The sequence below is a fragment of the Rhyacophila brunnea genome, unplaced genomic scaffold (assembly GCF_057557595.1).
Source record: "Rhyacophila brunnea isolate RB1 unplaced genomic scaffold, BYU_Rbru_1.0 scaffold_1, whole genome shotgun sequence".
Taxonomy (NCBI): Eukaryota; Metazoa; Arthropoda; class Insecta; order Trichoptera; family Rhyacophilidae; genus Rhyacophila; species Rhyacophila brunnea.
The window spans coordinates 39,755,057-39,769,650 of NW_028232751.1; the positions used below are offsets into that span (position 1 = coordinate 39,755,057).

General features: G+C 36.6%; 1 long non-coding RNA gene across 1 annotated transcript; it reads right to left on the reverse strand.

The window, feature by feature from the left end:
• Nucleotides 1-1,279: 1,279 nt before the first annotated feature.
• LOC147079765 (uncharacterized) lies at nucleotides 1,280-13,389 on the reverse strand. Its single transcript, XR_015070314.1, has 3 exons — nucleotides 13,240-13,389; nucleotides 2,626-2,777; nucleotides 1,280-2,462 (listed from the first exon to the last, which is right to left on the reverse strand). It is a non-coding gene; the product is annotated as an uncharacterized LOC147079765 (long non-coding RNA).
• Nucleotides 13,390-14,594: the final 1,205 nt, after the last annotated feature.

Below are 14,594 nucleotides of genomic sequence, written 5' to 3' on the forward strand. Positions count from 1 at the left end.
GATGCATGCTGCGTACTATCATGCTGTCACGGCGACAATTTTAATCTATGGTTTAGTCATTTTGCAGAATACATATTTTGAACGAACACAATATCTGTAAATTTAATGATGGAGTAACCTAGTAATGAGTCTCTGTAAATTTAATAATATTTTGAAAAGAATCCAACCCGCAGACCATTGATAATAGACAACATTCTTATAGAAAATACAGAGTGATAATGATAAATGATAAAAAAATCGTTCATTGAGTCATGCAGGTGTCGATGCAGTACAATACAATGTGAGGTGACCTATTGTACTGGTGATTTCGGCAGATTTTTCTAACTGACAATGTTCGTTTAATTTAAAGGTTCAAAATGTGCTACGAGATGGGAGCATCAGTCTGATAACATTTTAAACACCAATAAAAATGACATTACACACTTTTTTCACATAGCGGCAGTTTACTGTGACATCACGTGATAGTACGCGACATGCACCTCAATATATTTCGCGCTTAAAAGGTATTCAATGACACAAAACTTTATAGTCGAAACAATTTACACAGTTTGCGATAAGGCACTCTCCTCTATATTGTAATGATCTGTAATAAATTGAGTGAATATTTAATTTTTAAAGTTATACTTCTTTAGACACGTTTGGGAAAACAGATCAGTGTATTTTTGGCGTGTGACGCGCGCACATGTAACGCATTAATCTGGTGTGGGACGTGGGATGGAAGTTTTGCCCGGCGACGCAACATAATTTATTTTGCGTGGCGACGTTGTAACTAATGTTGCAACTTTTATTATGATTATTCATTAAGATTTGAGGATATATTTATGTACTTAAGTATTATTTATGAGTAAAATTATATATCAATAAATAAATAAATGTGAATGTTGAGTTGGTAAATAATTCAAACAATGGTATGTTGTAAATTTACAATATTTAGACACTTTTTTTTTTTTTTACAAAATTGTGATGTACCTTCCTACTAGTAACCAGTGTAATGTATATAATAGGCAAATAGCAGTCTGCGTTTCCGTGATTGGTATCTTTACATAACGAATTGCACATATGAGTTTAAATCTGATGCAGTTCCGAATGATGATGGAGCATTGAAAGACCGGGACATTTCTGGACAGCGGGATGCTACGCGACTGGTGAGTGAAGGAGTCGGTGATTGACATCGGAAGGCAGATCAAGTAGCAGGGTGAAGAGGTTTGATTGAAATAGCCAAATTAAAAAAAAAAACATTTTTATTTAACATAATATTTTATAAACAAAGGGAGAGAAAACACGTCATTAAACAATGATTTAATTAATTTAATTAATATAAATTACGTATACTAATACTTTAATATAGGTATTCACAACTATTTTAGGAATTTCATCGAAAACGATGATTATTTATATTATAACTAAGTACATAATAATATTAATTACAATTATAAGTCAAATTTTGATTTGGACAATATACTACTTCGACATACATAATGAAAAATAAACTGAGATAGACTTTTGACACCGAAAATGATGTATATATTTATTTTTAATTCTTTATATTTAAATAATACATGGAAGATTAGTATAATTTAATAATAATGACTTTTTGGTGAGAAAAACCTTTAATATTACACATTCCAGGGCTCGAAATGGAACGGATCGCACCGAAGCACCATTCGGCTTCATGAAATCCCCAAAATTATTTCTCAGTCATGTGGAAAATTTATTTTGACCGTTTGAGCTAGATAGGCCATATTATGATATAAATGATATAAAATCGAATACACTTATTTTTATAAAATATACATATACTTAATTAGATGACTATGTTAATATTTTCGAAAAATATCCAGCGCTCCGGTTCGTAAAATTTTCAATTTCGAGTACTGACACATTCCAAATAATTTACATTCACGACTAGTCGATACTACAATGAATTAACATATTCGGAATGTTTTTAGTTATTATTATTTTTATTCAATACTGAATGGTTTTTGAGAGTTAGATTATAGAAATAAAGACAATTTTTTTAAAAACTCAGAAACATACACATTACAAAAAAAGTTGGACCAGGTGGAACTCGAACTCATGTCTTTTAAAAACTGTGTTGTTCTATTTATTATGACTATTTGCCTGTTATAAAACGGGATCACGACTTGAGAAAGGTAGGGGCCTGTGCTCTTATCACATGAGAAGGTATAAAAAAGAATTCCTCATAAATGCTGTAATCAATCCATGCAGTCAATTGAAAGATGACATTTATCCAGAAAATATAGGATAGAGTAAAGAATAAGACTCTACATTTACTACAGACATCTTTATTTATCAAGAAGGTAGTGAAGAAGAATCGCCATAGAACAGATATAAGTACCTCATTAGGAGGGTAGGATTGTGAACTACGATGAAACATCCACCATTCCAGGAAAGTGGCTTTGACAGGAATTCTTCGATTGGTTCTGTGATTGTTTCACTATCTGAAAATACATAAAACATTGATAAAATCTACTTCCGAATAAATACCTTGACAAATAGAGACCGAGAAAAAGGCGATTGGTGTAATTCATTCTTATTAAAATGTAAAGGTGTTTTATTTAATGTTTTCTCAACCAATCTAAATTCACTGCTGGATGAACTTACCGCATGGCTTACTGTCTCCACTCTACCTGGTTCTTAGTTTTTCTTAGCCACATACTTCCACTAAACGGTGTTCGGAGGCTGAGCGTTTGTGACATGCCAGTTGCCTCTTCAAGGCTATCATTCAATTCTTCCAGAGTGTAGGCACTCTGCTCCTGTAAGCATTTTATTGCATAAATTTAGGTATTAATTACATACAACACAACACAATTCACATAAAATGTTTCCTGTCTTTTCCTAACAGTATCAAATTGAAAGAATTGATTACCAAACATTTAACTTTGTAATTATGGCCGTTTAATAAATACTCTGAATAATATTTCTGAAACGCCAAGCCCAAAGGCGCTGAAATTTTTTACTGAAGATTTCTTGGCTAAAGCGCAGATCACCACAAAAAAAAATTAAATGAATTTTTAGGTTTAATTCACGAGATATGAACATTATTAAAATTTGAATTTATAGACGTTTACTTAATTAATTCACTTAATTCAATAATCGATAATGAAGACAAAATTGTCTGAAAACATTATTCAACATTAAAAGTATATCGATTTGAATTCAGAATTCACCAATAATATTTACAATTTTACAATCACGTCGTAATAATGAATAGCAATATTGCAGGAATCCTCATTCGAAGAACAAAATGAATTGGAAGATCTTGAACGAATGTAAGATGTTTTTGTGGTATGACATTCGAGAAAATAATAATTATTATTTAATATTATTATGATCGGCCTGATTCAGTGGCGCACTCAGGATTTAATATTGGGGGGAGCCCAAGGAGGAGAATGTAAATTAGTCCCATAGGCTCTTTTTCTTCTTCATATATTATTTTTACATATTTTCACAATATACGGCGGTATATTTGTACAGTTTCTGCTAGTTTTTATTAAATTGGAAGCATAGTGGCGATAACCATGGAGCGTGTCATCAGCGACTGGCGGATTGGAAGTGACTAACAGCGACCATGCTGGACATGTGCGCCTAGTATGCTAAAACATTACTCAAATAATATCGGCTATGCTATCAGCTTGGTCTAGAGAGCTACAGTATTTATGACGAATTCCACTGAAAAAAAATGTTCTTTTGATTTACACCATCACTGACTGTAGTGGGTGTAGTCGTTCTTTTCGCTGAATGTTTATCGTCGATTTTTCCTTTTTTTATATTGAGGTTTCAAAATATTAATTGAAAATGGACAAAAAAAGTATTATTGCATTTAACTTATACACAAACCTACCTATTTAAAGGGTTCCAGTGGCTAGCTCAGGTGTCGATAGAACCCCGGATTCACAAAAAATTTAAATGAAAGAAATTAAATAAAAAAAAAGTCTTTCTTGTTCGTAACGTGGTCTTATATTTTTAATCTCTAGTTTTACAAGTTTATTTTCTGGTTTTTACAGTTACAGTCATCAGGTCCGTATACTTTAAATAAAGGACGCTCACTAACTTTTCTCTTGGGGTTCCCTTTTTTGAAATTCGCCAACTCACCAAAGAGCTCTCGTGATTGGCCAAATCCGATCGGATGATCTTTGGATTCGGCGAATCACGAGGCTGACTTTGGCGCCGGTGCGCGAAGATTTTAGCATTGCGCAATGCGCGGCAAAGTTTACAACATTTGCATTTTTATTTATATATTTAATATAGTCTTAAAATTATCTCTTTCATCCATCATCATTTATACTTTAAAATTTATCTTAATTACACCTCCGCCCAGTAAGTGATTTTCACGCACCGGACGAAGGCCTTTACCTATGAATAAAATATTTACGTAGTTGAGCAAGGAATCAGATTAGATGTTTTATGAAGCCGTTTCTAGAGGTCAGGGTTACGTTTCGGCTTATAACTATTAAATGATTATTTTACACCGGGAGAAGCTCGCAAGTAACAAGGATGTGTCACTACTCAACACAACACAGCCTAATTTCTCGTTTATCGGTCTTTTGTCTATTGCACTCGGTGTACCTACATGATGGTCCCCGCATCCTGAAACGGGCCCTCAGGCTAGGATATTTGGTGGGTCCCCCACCTACCGCTAATATTAAAGGCAGTGTGAAACACTACATTAACGTTTTTCAAATTGTGTTTTATTTCAAATTAAGGGTACTTATACAGTAAATTATTGACGATTTTTAATACATCTACTTTAATAATGGAGCTGTCGAGTATCGACAGATAATAATCAGAAAATATATTGCACAATTATATAATTTAAAATGTTCATGGCCAAGAAGTATGACAGTATGACTTTTTTTTACTATTAAAGCTAATTTTATGATGTGTGTTTATCTCACTTATCTGGTCAACCTGACACGCCGGGGCCCCAGGCTAGAGTCCTGTCAGCCCTCCCCAGCCATGACCTACACCACTCCGGGATTCGGGTGGACACCGAGAATTTTTTGACAGTTTTATTAAGGACTAGCTGAAGTACCCGGCTTCGCACACGGTCGCTTCGTGGTTATATTTACGAGGGTGGGTCAATAAGTCCTTAGAAAAGCCGACAGGTGGCGCGACTAGTACTGTAAGCGGTTTGTTTTCATGCAGCGGCACTACCGATTCAGTATGCTGCGAAGTTTCAATCAGATTGGTCGGGTTGTTGTGTTTCTCGTACATTTAAAAAAAAAAAAAGCTTGTGGAAAATGGAAAAATGGAAAATGGAGAAAATTGAGTTTAGAGTTGTTATTAAACATTTTAATATAAAAGGGTTAACAGCAAAGGAAATAAAAAATGAGTTGGATTTAGTTCACGGCATATCTGCTCCTTCACTTGCAACTATTTATAACTGGTTAAATGAATTTAAACGTGGTCGTACATCAACAAAGGATGAACCACGCTCAGGACGTCCTGTAGAGGTGACTACACCAGAAATGATCAATAAAATCCACGATATGGTGTTAAGTGACCGAAGATTAAAGTTGAGTGAGATAATTGAGGTTACAGGGATCTCAAAAGGTAGCGTCATTTCTATTTTACATGACAAATTGGGCATGAAAAATATTTCTGCAAGATGGGTGCCGCGTTTGCTCACAGTCGACAATAAACGCAATAGGTTGGTGGCCTCTAAAGCCCTGTTGTCGCTCATGCAACGCAATCCGGATGAATTTTTTCGTCGCTTTGTGACTGTAGATGAAACATGGATACACCACTATACTCCCGAGACGAAAGAACAGTCAAAGCAGTGGATTGCGAAGGCAAACCATGTCCAAAGAAGGCGAAAACCGTAAAATCAGCTGGTAAGGTTATGGCTACTGTATTTTGGGATGCACGTGAAATTATTTTCGTTGACTATTTGGAAAAAGGAAAAACAATAACAGGGGATTATTATGCATCTTTATTGGACCAGCTAAAAAACAAAATTGAAGAAAAACGGCCTCATTTAAACAGGAAAAAAATCCTCTTTCATCAGGACAATGCCCGTGTTCACACATGTTTACGATCAATGGCTAAAATTGAAGAATTGAAGTTCGAATTGGTCGACCACCCACAGTATTCGCCAGATTTAGCCCCCAGTGACTTTTTCCTTTTCCCAAACTTAAAAAAATGGCTAAGTGGACAACGTTTTCTTTCAAATGAAGAAGTCATCGATCGGACAAATGCTTATTTTGAGGACCTTCCGAAAACTTATTTTTCTGACGGTTTAAAAAAAATTGAGAAACGTCTTACCAAGTGTATTGAGCTCCAAGAAGATTATGTTGAGAAATAAAAAAAAAATACAAAAATAAAAACTGTTTTAATGCTTTTTTCTAAGGAATTATTGACCCACCCTCGTATCTTAGATATTTAAAAAATAATAAGAGGTAATTATTTTTTTAATATTAAAATATCTGTGTAATACAATATGTCAATATGAAAATAATTATAATAGGAGTAAAGGTCAAACAAAAGAACGCTAAATTAAAACCGAATCCAAAATATGCAAACGTTATTAATGTTATTAATATGTAGTAAAAAAAATTAAAATTAGATGGAACAAACAAACAACAAACTTTGTATTTTATATAATACTAATTTAGAAACCTGCACAACAACTGACAAAAGTTTCATCGCAATCGGATGAATGGTATAGGAACGCATACAAATAGAAGATGATTTTCTAATTCAGAAATCTTCGTGGGCATACGCACGACAACTCACCAAAGTTTCATTGCAATCGGATGGATGGTATAGGAACGCATACAAATAGAAGAAGAAGAAGATGGTTGTACTAATTCAGAAACCTTCGCGGGCGTGCGCACAACAACTGGTCAAAATTTCATTGCAATCGGATGAATGGTATAAGAACGCATACAAATAGAAGAAGATAGAATAGAAGAAAAAGAAGAAGAAAATAGTTGTATCAATTCAGAAACGTTTGTGGGCGTGAGCACAACACTTGATCAAAATTTCATCGCAATCGGATGAATGGTATAGGAACGCATACAGGACAGACAGGCAGACATTCATTTTTATATATAAGACTAGCTGACCCGGCGAACTTCGTACCGCCTCAGAATCAATAATCTTGTGTTAACTTATTAGCTGAATTAAATTCATTTTTTTATTAAGTTAAAATGAATATTCGAAATGAATTAAGTTCAATAAATGTGCAAAAATCAAACCAAAATGAAATGGATTACATAGTTTTGGTTGGTTCAGATTTCGAAGAATGATGACTACCGAGCCAACCTTCAGTTGTTAATTGTGCGGTGGCAAGCCAGGAAGATCCAATGAGTTTAAAAATTCAGTTGGCTAGTTGGTTGCTTCGTCTTCATTTGTTAGTGCAAGAACGTATTGATCGCGCGGGGGTGGCGCGCCGGCATCTTGCGAAACTCAAACGTATAACCGTGTGTAAAATGTTCTTAGACAGTGTCTTTTTTCGGGCATAATACACATGGCTATACGTTTGAGTTTCGCAAGACGCCGCCGCACCACGCCCGCCAAATTACTACAGCCGAGCACTTACACAGTCGATAGATTTGAAGGAATGCAGTAGACCAACGATTTGATTTTGAATTGTGAAGTTTAAGTGATCCACATCTTTGTTCTTTGCCGCAAGAATTGCTCGTTCACTCAACCAATTGTTGACACGAAATTGCAAAAATTCAGCGGAAACGAAATCATTCCGTCGACAGGAACACGGCCGTTACCGATAGTCAGAAATTGCTTAGAGAAATCTTCGGCAGACGGATCGTTTAGCAATGTAACTCGCATGTTTGTCGTCAGTTGAAGGTTCTTCACATAGCGCCACAGAGTCAATGATTTGAGGCAAGCATTTATTTCATCGGCAGCGATCGATCTTGGAATGACTTGTAGTGTTTGGCAGAAATCGCCAGATAGTAGAATCATTGCGCCTCCAAAACATCTCTCACAATGCGCGTTTGTGCGCCATTCTAAATTCATCCCAGGTGATGATTTTACTTGCTACCAAAACTGTGGCCATTGCTGAATGTTTCGCAATATTGCATATCGGTTTTTCAGTCGTTTGAAGGTTTAACGGCAATTTCAACGCTGAATGAGCCGTTCGGCATCCTTTTAGCAACGTGGCCGCTATCCCGGAAGAAGCAACTGCTACAGCAATTTCGGATCTCGCACGAACAGTGGCCAAAATCAATGACATGAGAAATGTCTTCCCAGTTTCACTGGGCGCATCGAGGAAAAATAAGCCACCATTTCCATCATCAATTGCCTTCATTAACGTATCATGCACTACCTTCTGTTGGGGGTTTAACATTAGTACATTCGTTCGAACTAATTAGTTCAATGCATCTCGATCATTTTCACGTTCACGTTCCAATTCTAGATTGAAAGCGTAATTCACTCCACGATGTGGCATTGGCATTCCTAACTTGACTAATAAACTGCCGCACATGAGGTAACACATGTCTTCGATCAAAAGGAAAACCTGGTTATGTATCTCCTTATTCACCTCGAGATCAGGATTCCCTGAAATGACACGAATTCGATGTAAAATGTCTTCTGACATGTCATCCTTGTAGTTTTTCTACAGTTCAGGTGGATTCGATGGGAAGCATGTCGAAATAATGATAGCAAATAATGTGCGTATCTGATGGAGATGCAGAAACAAATGCTTTAGCGATTGTCATGTCCCAATGAGTATCATTTTCAAGCAAATTGAGCTTTTGACATGCAGCACGAAATGTTGGGCACACTACACCATTGACAGCTCGAAGTGATTCAAATGATGTCGGCCCACGAACATTTACCAGCAACAACCGCAAGTAGAATCATTCGCCATTCTTCGGATGAACTGTGTAAATGCGACCAAGAGCATCAGTAGAATGCACATCCGGATGATCAGGAACCGCATCGCCTTGCTTCCGACGTTGAAATTTCTTCGATGAAGCATTCCAAGTGTAATAACGTGGCATCTTAGAGTAGAACAACGTTCGTGCAAACGGATCGCTTTGACAAATCGAAAAGAAACTGGTCAATGTTGGCACTGGAGATATTTCAGCACGTTGAGCAACATTCGATGCGTTGAAATAAACTTGTTGACCATTCTCCAGATGCACCGCCAAATGTACAGCAGTGGGATGACGTTCATGAATGGGGAATGAGATAATACGCCAAATTGTTTCATTGCAGCTCACATATCGACCAACTTGATAGTGCGTGATTTCATCGTTGGTATTGGGAGTTTGAACGCCAAAAACTACAATATCGCTGCCTTTGCTGACATATTTGCAGATGTATTTGATGGATTTCACTGAATTGCAAAACTCCACGTTGCAATGCGCCTTGAATGTTTTGGAAAAAAGTGGCGAATACGGAACAATCCAAGTGTTGTCGACCACGATATCGTTTCACTTCATTTTCGTTGTGATAGTTCTACCGTTATCATTGGGTGATCGACGCCGATACAGTGGATAACCATCATTAGCAGTGATAGTCTCCGCTGTTAAACTTCATAGATAACGCTTGTAACACTTGCCGTCGACCATGCACGCTGATTGGGGGGGGTTTGATGGCGCCACACTGTCCATGAATCATTTAAGTAATTACAACATCATACAGGTCTGGATCGGTTTCGGGATCAGGAATCTCGGCACATATGATGTCATCTTTTTGGTCTGGTCGAATTCTTTCGACTAACCAAATAAGAATGTGTGCATGCGGCAAGTTTCGTTTTTGTCATTCAATCGCATACATCCAGCATCGAGTTTCCCAAAGACGCGATGGTTATTAATGTAGTTCATCAGCGACAGGATTTTTTGTTTGAAGACACGTGCCGATCACTTGATGTTTGTCCGGGGAGTAGCAGTTGAACAATTTCTATTCATTTCGGATTTCATGTAAAGGTGATGAATAGATCTGGACGACCGTAATGACGAACATATTTCATTGCATCTTGCGCATATTCATGCATATGACGTGGGCTGCCAATGTACATCGCCGATAGAATAGTCAATCGACCAACATTAGCTGCATCTCCTACGGTGCTGATTGCATCGCGTAAATGAATATACTCCTCCGATCGCAGTTTGGCTTGGTTCAACCGAATGAAAGTGAGGCGCTCCGTCTCGATTTTAAGCAATCGACGAAATCGCAGCAAATAGTTGTCAGCATTTTGACGAATCATCAAATGATAAACACTGGAAAATTAATCACATAATTCAAAATTACATAATGAAGCAGTTATCGATGCACACACAATCACAAATTTGATAACCTCACAAAGTGAACATCTTCGAAGGCAACTTACCGTTTGAAAATCACGATCGAAATAGCTATTTGCGCACCTAGCTGGTAATCGGCTCGATTATTCACGTAGATCAATTGTCGAATGAAGTTCGAAGGATGGATTTTGAAATTGGTAGGTAAATAATGAGCAATACCAGCAATGAGATCATGTAATTTTATCCTTGGCTTTATTTTTGGACGCTGTCGAAGAAGTAAAAAAGATTCAGGCAGGACAACTTCCTCCAAAATTCACCGGAGTATACAACAAAGTCTTTTGGGATTATCTGAGGCTGAACTGAATCAACTGTCAAAGGATAGATAATGCACACAACGCTTTTCATTTGTTTCTTGTTTATTCTTTCTGTCATGTATCGTTGTATATGGATTTAAATTTTTTGTGATTTTCTTTTATTTTCGAATGCGCGAGGTAATTTTTCAAAATGTCAAAATGTATGAGAAAATGAATTGTCTTCATAATGTATTTTTTCCGTGATTTATCCGATATTTTAATAGTTATTCTGCTATTCGGGGCGGAGACAAATCTAACAAATCAAAGATCATAAAAATCGGTCCAGCCGTTCTCGAGTTATAAATGGTGTAACAAACCCGACTTTGTTTTATATATATAGATAAAGCCTGTACTCTTCGCGAAAGTGCAAGCAATAAGTTGACAAAGTTTTATCGCAATCGGATGAACGGTATGGCAGCGCATAGAATACGAACAAACAAACAAACAAATATTGATTTTTATATTATAGATTGGGTTTCTAAATAACGCGACATTAGTGTTTCGAAATTTTTGTGTTTATTATTATATATATATATATATATATATAAATTATAATCTAACAATTTTTTCTAAAGCTGGAGAATTACAAATCATTTTTTTGCCGTGTTTTTATTTGTTTAAGCCCAAAGGTATAGTTTATTGGCTTTCAATTTCAATGTTTAAAATCATTCTGATAATTTTCATGTTTGGGGTGCCAGGGCCCGTTAAACTTAGGCTAGGCTTAAAGCTTTCATCATTAGACTTATGCCATTCACTCTCCGCTGAGTCTGAAATTTCAACACTTAGGTTAGAAGACTCGGAAGAAAAACGCATTTTCTTCTTGACTGCTTTCAATTCCCCCATTTTTTTTCTTCTTTTACTAGCTCATTTAGTTGTTTCTTTCTTTGCCTCTCTGCAGCTCGTTCTTTTTTCAACCGTTCCATTTCTTCTTTCTTCCTCTTTTTGTTTAGGAAATACTCCTGGCAAGGTTTACCGGAAACACTGGTGGGGGTTTTTTTCCCTTTTTTGCTTTCTTCTTGAATTTTTCTTCCCCTTCACCGGGGAAGAAAAAATGTCTCTTGAATGGACTACGAATATTTGATGGACCAGCCACGGGTTGACTGGCGATTGGCGACGAAGTATCATTAAAAATCCTTATACCAGCCTTAGGTGCACTGGCGATTGGAGACGAATCACCATCACAAGTCGTTAGACCAGCCACAGGTGCCCTAGCGATTGAAGATGAAACATCATAATAATTCATAGTATTTCAGGCGGCCAAAGACATCATATCATCGGATTCCTCTTCTTGCAATGCATCATCGATGAGTCTGACCGGGTCAGGTGGAGTGATATTTTCCGACTCATTTTTTACCTTTCGTCACAGTGCGAACAGTGACTTATCATCTTTATCAGGTTCGTTGTTTTTGCGGAATGATTCAAGATTTTCCTCATCAATGTTTTTACTCAGGAACTCTCTCTAAATACCGCTTGGGTTCCTCTTATGTAACCATTGAAGGCACACTTTACGATTCTCCTGGTACTGTTACAGCTTAAGGGCTCCATGGACAAAGTCCACATTTTCGGAAATTTCTTGATGAATTCTTTTGTACCTGTATAGGACTGTCGTTGGTGTGACAGCCCCACCGACACTCCCTGTTACTATGACGGCTATGCATTCTTTATCGTCGGCATTTACCTGCTGGTACACTGTCTCGATTCCTTTTTTGGCTAAGACCCTGCTCCTCTAGGGGCGGCAGGTTATATGAAAGTATGGTGAAGCAGGCAGGTTATATAAAAAAGTATAGTGAGGTAGGCTGATAAACAATTTGCGGCAAAACTAACGTTAACATTATTAATTATATGGGTACGTTATAATGACCAACGTAAACCCTCCGTGATGCCCTGCATTTTTTTTTATCGCGTCGCTATTTCTCATAAGTTGTCGGCTATTGTTGGCCTGCTTCATTCAGTTGCTATATATTCAGGGCTATAATTCAAGAAATTTTTGTTTTCCGAAGAAAAAATACACAAACCCGTTGCTGAAAAAATAAAAATAAAAAGTTGACGCCTAGGCCATCTACTGGACAGAACCACCCTAGACACTTCTAATTAATAAATAATCATTGTTCCATACTTATGAACGTAAAAATTGTTCAAAACTAAGTGAAATAATTTTATTCTATTTATCTAGTAGTTGACCACCCTGGTCAACTACTGAAAAAGTATTAAAAAAAGTTTGAGTAGTTGACCCCCCCACAAACTTGCTTCCTTGTAAATATAACTTAAAAATTACAAATGATATCGATACTTCAATATTATGACTGCCCGTAATGCATTAACTTGATAATATGAAGTCAAACACATTCAATTGCCATATGCTTACATCCACTGATATCCTTAACAATTTACTTAAGAAATTAAAAATAAAATGCTTACGGCGTGATGTGTTGTTTTCAAATAGCTGCTATGATGCTCCTATGACATATGGTGATGTGTTAGTTCCTCAATCCGACCACAGACAGCTTCACTTGTCTCAACTTTACAATTTAGAGCAATCCCGTGTCTACGTTTCTTATTTTGGGCATTTTATTGAAAAAAGGTCAACTACTGGTACATGGTCAACTACTGGTACATTTACCTTAGTTAGTTATTGTTAAATTTACCTTCAATCTTCTTGGCCATTCCCTGGGGATCGTGCCCAAATTTTTGCCACAAAAACTGGTAGCATCATGATAATATAACAGTATAGCTTTTCTGCCAAAAATTTGACAGCCTGTTTACATTTTTACGAGACATTTATCAACAAAACAAGTAACAACAAACTGACCATAGATATTACCAATGTTGCCACTGGAAAATTTTCCATAAAATAATAAAATTCCTAAAATATTATTTGTTGGAGAATAACCTCTATGAGAATAAGTAGAATAGGCCAAAAATCAAAGAGATTGGACTCCACCCGTCTTCAATCTCTTTGCCAAAGATGCTAGAATTTGTACCATTACTATCAAATAGTATCAGTTTATTCAGACGCGCACACAAGTTACTGGAAGGTTTTGACTCCGGTTCGATAATATGAATTATTTAGGAAAATGAAATAGATATTACTTCTTCTATTCTTCGTCGAGGCCTCTTCACTGCGGATCGCGATCCTGGTCAAATTTAGTTGATGAACAGTCAATGAACGACTTGGCCACACTCCTCTCGGCAATCTTCGACACGCAAGACCTGTGGCTACTGGAAGACCCGTGCACTCATAAATTAATTGATTCAACTATCTGGGCCATCCATCTAGCCGCATTGGATTTGCTATTTTGGATTCGACCAAGGTCTATGTAATCACACTGAAAAATTTCTTTGTGACGCAAGGCGGTGATTCTGATGAATGTGTATGTTGTCGTTAAATGTAATGTCAACTTTACTTTAATTATTTAGAACCGTATTTTTGTAGCTTTCCCGTGGAACGCTTGGGACTAAAACTTCTGAACATAATATTATCCTGCAGAACTATTAAGGTTTAATATATTTTTTATCCATACTTATATGACTCCAATAACTGGATCTGAAAGGCATGCATCATTGTTATTAATTATCACCGTTTATTATTTTGATTCTTTTTATTATATCGATGCATAAATTAAAAAGCGCACCTCCTTTTGCCTCGTTTGCCATGGTCCCCGAAAGGTTTCTCCGCGACTGTCATGTAGGTATATAGGTAATAAAAAAAATCAGGTTGTCTCGCTCCTTGCTGAAAACTGGACAATCGAGGACTACCTGGCTGATGTACCTATGTTAGCAAAAAATACCTCAAAAGGTATAGATAAATAATATTTGCGTTTTCTCCCTTAATTTTCTATATCTTAGCGACGCACAATCTGCCTACTCCCACGCAAAGAGATTGACCACGGGACGACACTGATTTTAACATTGGTGAATGATAGTTGGACGATCGTTCTGTGAAATCTATATCGACATTAATAATAAAAAATGCGAGAAATGCTATTGTGACTATTTAATA